Genomic DNA, 6,237 nt, shown 5'->3' with positions numbered 1-6,237 from the left:
CTTGTATTGACCTCAGCATCCTTGGCTAAGCTTAGAAGCCATATAATCATGCCCTGTTTAGGAAAGTCTCTTTGGCATTATGACTTCATATGCTATTTCACCTGCATCCTTGATTTTACCTGATAGAAAAAGTGCATGTGGGATTGACCTTTTGTGTTTAGAAGGACTTGGGTGGATTAGTGACTGGTCCACCACTCAAGGTGCATTTATTTGGCTTTTGAAATAAACTCAACCAGCTTTTCCCCCCAGCTCATTGCACGTGCTGGGCTGGAGGAATGTTCCCCAGGCATCTTGTTCCTGGTAGAATAACAGCTTTGCTTTTCTTAGATGGAGCCACTGTGTGCAGTTTGGCTCTGGATGCATCTGCCTCAGTAGCTGGGTCAAACACTTGCCATCTTAGGGACAGATGCAGATACACAGCATTTTAATAGGAAAAAAAAGTAATGCCACCCTTAACCCCAAATTTGTGTTTCATCACTTTGCATTCTTGGGAAAAAATAAATCCATTTGGCTACACCTCTGCTCAGTACTAATGCATGGTCACTGCTCCTCCCCTTTTGCTTGCTTTGCCTGACATGGCTTTTGTGTGGACATTTGCTAGTCAATTTTTTCAATAGTGAATTCCTCCTTGTGGGCGCTTCAGCTGTTTTCCACAAGCAAGTGCCATTAGCTGTTCCAAAACTGTGGAAGATCTAGTTTTGATCTAGTTTCTAGATCTAGTTTGTTGTTTGAAGGGGGAGTTTGCTTGTTTGGTTTGTTGTGGAGTTTTGAGGGCTTGTTTGTTTGTTTGTGTGGGTTTTTTGAGGGATTTTTTGTTGTTGTTGTTTGGTTTGGGTTTTTTTTTAATCCAAGTATGTCTGCTTCTATGTTCTAACTAAGAAGGGTATTTGAGAAAATGGATTTGGATTTTTTCAGCAAATATTTCAGCTAAAATTTTGCTTTATTTGGACCCTGCTATGTTATGCTTGTTCCTTCCTATTGGGTTGGTTTGTTGTCCTGGTGCTGTAAGCCACTGCAACTTTGCCATTATAGGCCTCAAGGAAAAACCCTTCTATTCAGAATAGGCTGCTAATTTTGCTTCTTACCTTTACTGCATTACAGCATTAAAATAGCTCTTTAATAGCATCCTCCATGTAAATTGCTTACCTTCCTGCAAGCTGGTGCTGCAGCCCATTGAACCAGCTAACAGCTGCACAAAACAAGATTTCTGTGCACATCTGCTTATTGCCCAAACAGCTGGAGAAGAGCTTCTTGCCTTCTTTGTGCCTCATGCAGAATTCTGTTGTGGTGCTGCTGGAAAAAGGAGAAGTTCAGGGAGGAGAGGCAGCCTGGGGCTTTGTTTCTCAAATGGTTTATTTGGGGTTTTTTAAATTTTGTTTTTCCTTTTGAAAACAATCTTAACATTGAAGATTAGGGAAACAGTTTCTATTCTGGGTCATGAATAAAGCATATTAAGAGTCCTAGCAGAAACTTGGGATGATACTAAGGGCCATCTTCAGCTGCAGAACTAATGTTCCTTTACTTACCTTTTTTAAAAAATTATTACTAAAAAAAAATCTATGTTCCCAAAGCCTAGGAGTAGTAATTAAACTGTAGCTGCAGGAATAATGACAGATATGGGCCCCTTGCCTGCACCTTTTTATCTCTGCACCCATCTCCCATCTGGTTTTTGTTTGCCCTAAAGCCTAAGTGGTTTCAAGATCTTCCTCTTGCATGCATGTTCTCACCACGTGCCCATTTTAAATCTCGCCAGGCATTTTAACGAATTAATTGATTGCCAGTTGTTGGCCTCAGTGCAAGCAGATCCTGTAAGTCCTGACTACCATCAGGCACTTTTCTTAGCACAGCAGCTCTTCTGGGGGCTCCTCCAAATTGAAACCTTTGTGTTGGCCTGGAACTTTCTGTTCTAAACCACTCTGTGTAACCCTGATTTTGGCTTTCCCTGCCAAAGCAGGAAAAGCAAGGGTGGCATTAAGGACATGAAAGGCGGTATTTCGGGAAGGACCCAACCACATAATCTCCCTGGAATATTTTAGGGTTTTCCTGTTGTAGTGGGTATTGGCACAAATCATGTGGGACAAGTCCAGTAAGAGCAGGTGGGATTTATGTTAGCACCTGTAATAACTGGTAGATTTGTCCCTTCTAAAGTCTTCTTGTAAGAGAGGTATTAGGGCTTCTCATAGCTTTACTGTGTAATAACCTGGAACATGAGCCTTTGAAATGTGGTCACTGCTGGAATCCACCTAGTGCCGTGTGAGAACAAAATGCAGTAATGATAATTATCTAATTATACAAGAATTTACAGCCCCAGAGGGTGAAAACTAATTAAATGGTTATCTATTCTTAAAATGGCAACAAAAAAAAATGAGGAAAATTCATTCTTTTGGCCCTTGTTCCGTTGCTGTCAGCAAAGTCACGTGTTCCTTGAGAAGTGAATGAGACTGTCCAGGATGGACAGAGTTCTCTCCATCCTGCTGCAGGGATTGAGGCTGGAAGCTTAATTTCAGGAGGGTGGTCTGCTTAGTCAAAAGTAAGCACCTCAACTTTTAAGCTGCAGCTCAAAATGCTGGAGGATTCATTGACCCAGGTTATCCAGGAGGGCAGCAGGTGCTGGCCTTCAGAGCAGTATGGGTCACCTTTTATGTTTGCTTGTGCTGAATTTTAAAGATAAAATGCCCAGAGCACTTGGTCCCTTGATGTGGATGTTGTGTTCTAGGGGCAGGCCTTGGTTTTATCCCATACCTGAAGCATGCTGCTTCTGCCTAGGAAAAGTAGCTGCCTGCCAAAAAAAGTGGTGGCATTTTCCTGTGATTCAAGACCCTGCAGCTTTTGCTCCAGCAGTAGTAGATCTCTGTAAAAACCCTTATCCTGCCAAATGCAGCAATGATTAGCACCTGAGGCCCTAATTTGACTTTTCTAGCCCCTACCTCATCTTGAGCCACATGACCTCCTTTGGAGCTCTCCTTCCTGCCTCTTGGCATTCATATGCCACTGCTGCCCTGGAAAAACCACTGCTTAAACCAGGGTCCCCCAAACACAAGGGACATGCCAGCCTTTCCAGGGCCCACAGTGCTGACCTGCTGTTCTTGAGGTGCTGGAGTGAAAAGAAGGGAGGCAGCAGGCACGGCTCAGCAGGACCACACACTTCAGCTTCTACCACAGCAGTGCTCCAGCAAGCAACAGGTGCTGAGCTTCTGTGGGATTTGTGCATGCAGCGTTCCCTGCCTGTCCTGCCCGTGTAACCCAACCCTGCAGGCATTCTCAAAGCACAGTCTGCAGGCTGTAAAACACACCTGCGTGGTTATGGTGCTCTCTGGTAGCTCACAGCTCACACCTGGGACACGGTGGCAGACACTGGTTTAGAGCTTTGCAGGGAGCTCCAAAGCCCCACCAGAAAAGCCCCCTCTAGCATAGCCAGCAAACACGAGAAGCAGAATTTCTGCCCTTCCCAGAGCCCGAGACTAACAATTTTAATCAGAAATGCACAATGTGGTTTAGGAATGAAGGTTCAGTGAGTGCAGTGACACCCAGGCAGTTTCTGGGGGGCAGCTGATGCACTCTTGTCCACATTCTTGCAGCTGCAGGGGTGTGTATGGGTTGCCACAGATTGCAGAGCTGTTAGCTGGGTGTCTTACATATTCAAACTGTCTTTTTGCCTGCTTTCCCAAAAAGCATAGTGCAAAGTTCTGCTGTTAAGTGTGGGGGGTACTAACTTGGGAGGTAGGTTGGTCCCTTGTAAATCAGAATGCTTGCTATTTCTGGAGGTTTTCTTAAGGAGTAGAGTAGGTCAGAAGGAAGTGACTCCTTATTTTTTTTAATTACCCATCCCCCGACATTGTAACACAGTTGCTGCTTTCAAGAATATGCATGGTCTGTTTTCTTCAGACTATTGGCTCATCTGGTAAAATAATTAGCTGTTAGGCAGACAGAGGGAAAGGATCACATCTGCACAAGACAGGAAGACTGGGACAGTAGAAAGGGGAAAAAAAATTCCCTGCTTGAATCACAGCTGCCCACCATGCATAGTAACAGAGCTTGCCAAGAATATTCAAATTGATTTAGGAAGAAAAGCTGAGGAAACTGTTTAACCCCAGCCTGCTTGGATCTGTGACAGTATCTCCATGGGCTGCTCTGCTCCCACTTTGGGCTGAAAGAAAGGTTTTCAAGCTGCCTGTTTCCCCAACAAGCCTTCCTGTGTCCCCCTTCCTCTTCTGCAACAGGAACACAAAACACAGAATCGTTGCTGGGCATGAGGCTGTGAGCAGATTTCCACACCAAGAATATAACCAAAGGTGGGAACATTTATTTCATATTGATAGGCTTAAGTTGTAATTGGATCATATTATTAAAACCTAGAGTAAGGCAAGTTGTTTGTCACTAATTTGGGGCAATGGGAGCCTTTTTGCTGCCTGTTGTATACTCTGAATTAGGCTTCTTCTCAACAGAAGTGGTCAGCATGTGCATCATCTGCAAACAACCTCTTCAAGTGTTCCAAGCCAAAATCACTTGCTCAAGAGTTTCCGAGCACAGGAATCCTTTGCAGCTCATTTGCAAGCAGTTGAGAGGGTTTTACATCAAAAAATGAGTAGCAATACTTCAGACATGTGAGTCATACAGCAAATCCCTTTTCCTACTTAAATCAATCTACGTCTGTAAGGATATAGTCATTTAATGATTAAAAAATGGGGCATTTGGAGTATTTCTTCTCAGAACTTGTTATCTCTGGGATCATCTTTTTCTGCAGGAATCCCAGGTTCACTCCCAGCACTCTTTGGGATAAATCCACAAAAAAACAGTAAGTGTAGAACTGCACAGGATCATATCCAAAGAAAATAAAAGGGCTTAATGCAGGTGTTTCAATACTTGATTTCAGGTGCTGGTCCCACCTAAGCTGTGGGTGGGCTTTCCTTGCCAGCTGGAGCAGCCAAGTCCAGCATTAAGCCCCTCCAAACCTCTGCTCAGCTACAACCTCCCCTATAACAGGAGGCCTTTGGCACATAAGCTTTTTTCCAGTTAAAACACAAGTTCTCTTGGTACCTAAATGTCTGCTGTGAGGTGAATGCAGATCTGTAGAGGTCCTGACAGCACTGAGCAGCTATGTGCTGCATCCATGCCTAAACCACAAGCAGCAAAGCGTTTTCCATCAAGCTCGCCTGTGGAGGAGCCAGGCTGGAAGATGTGTGCACAAGATGTTTTTGCATCAGGTCTCACAAAAACAGCTGTGGGAGGAAATGGGCCCAGTAGTCAGACCACATTCACTATTAATATTCATTTATGCACAAATACTAACACAATCATAGATGACTTCTAAAGGAATGAGCCTAAATATTTCCAGGAAGAGACAGCTCTCTGTTCTGGACAAATGATTTAGAGGCCACTGAAAGGAAACCCAAACCCTCTTCCTCTGTTTCGTGAGAAGGGCCTCTCTTGCAGAGTTCCTGCCTGTGCATCCTGAGGAGGAGGAGACATCTTGTAACAGAGGATGAAGCACCTGGCTGGTTTCAAGGGCCCACAGCTCTGTCTTCACAGCTCTGATTTGCCAGGGCTTGGCAGCTCCTTGCCCACAGCTGACCAGCTTCTAGGGATCCATCACACAGCCTCCTGAATGCACCAGCATGGAAGTGGTATCTGAGAGCCCCCAGAATGGGCAGCTCCCCCAGGCTGCAGGAGAGCCACATCCTTGCATGGATTCCCATCTCCAGCTGCTCTGTAACTCCTGCTGGAGAGAGATGATCCTCCCCTCCTGCAGCACCAAAGCACTAAGCAGGGGTTGGATAGAAATGTGTGTTGCAGGAAGCCTCAGATACAGAAGAGAATCGGGCTGCACCTGTACTTAGGTGGGTGTGTTTGAGGGACATCTTTAGCTATAAAAGGAGCAAAGAGGAGTAAAACAGAAGAGGGATAAGAGGTGACCAGGAACAGAGGGAAGGAAGGTGATGAGATAAATACCACTAGCTTACTAACCCTAATAACACAGTCAAGACCACTGTGACAGAGACACTTGCTGCCCCTTGCTGGTGACCACAAAATCAAGCATAGCCCAGGGATGCACTACAGAGCATGTAGTTTGTCACCCCTTGTTTTGTGTGATGTGACAACAGACAAAATGCAAATGCATGGCACTTCTCCCAAGGTTTAGAGTGCAGTAGATGCTCCTCGCTGGTCAGACTCCTCCTGAAGTCAATGAAATAAACCCTGAATGGGATCAGAGGCATTGAACAGAGTTCTAGGGGTACA

Source organism: Melospiza melodia, chromosome 3, assembly GCF_035770615.1.
Source record: "Melospiza melodia melodia isolate bMelMel2 chromosome 3, bMelMel2.pri, whole genome shotgun sequence".
Taxonomy (NCBI): Eukaryota; Metazoa; Chordata; class Aves; order Passeriformes; family Passerellidae; genus Melospiza; species Melospiza melodia.
The sequence above is the reverse complement of the archived record's forward strand: the minus strand, read 5'-3'. Positions refer to the sequence as shown.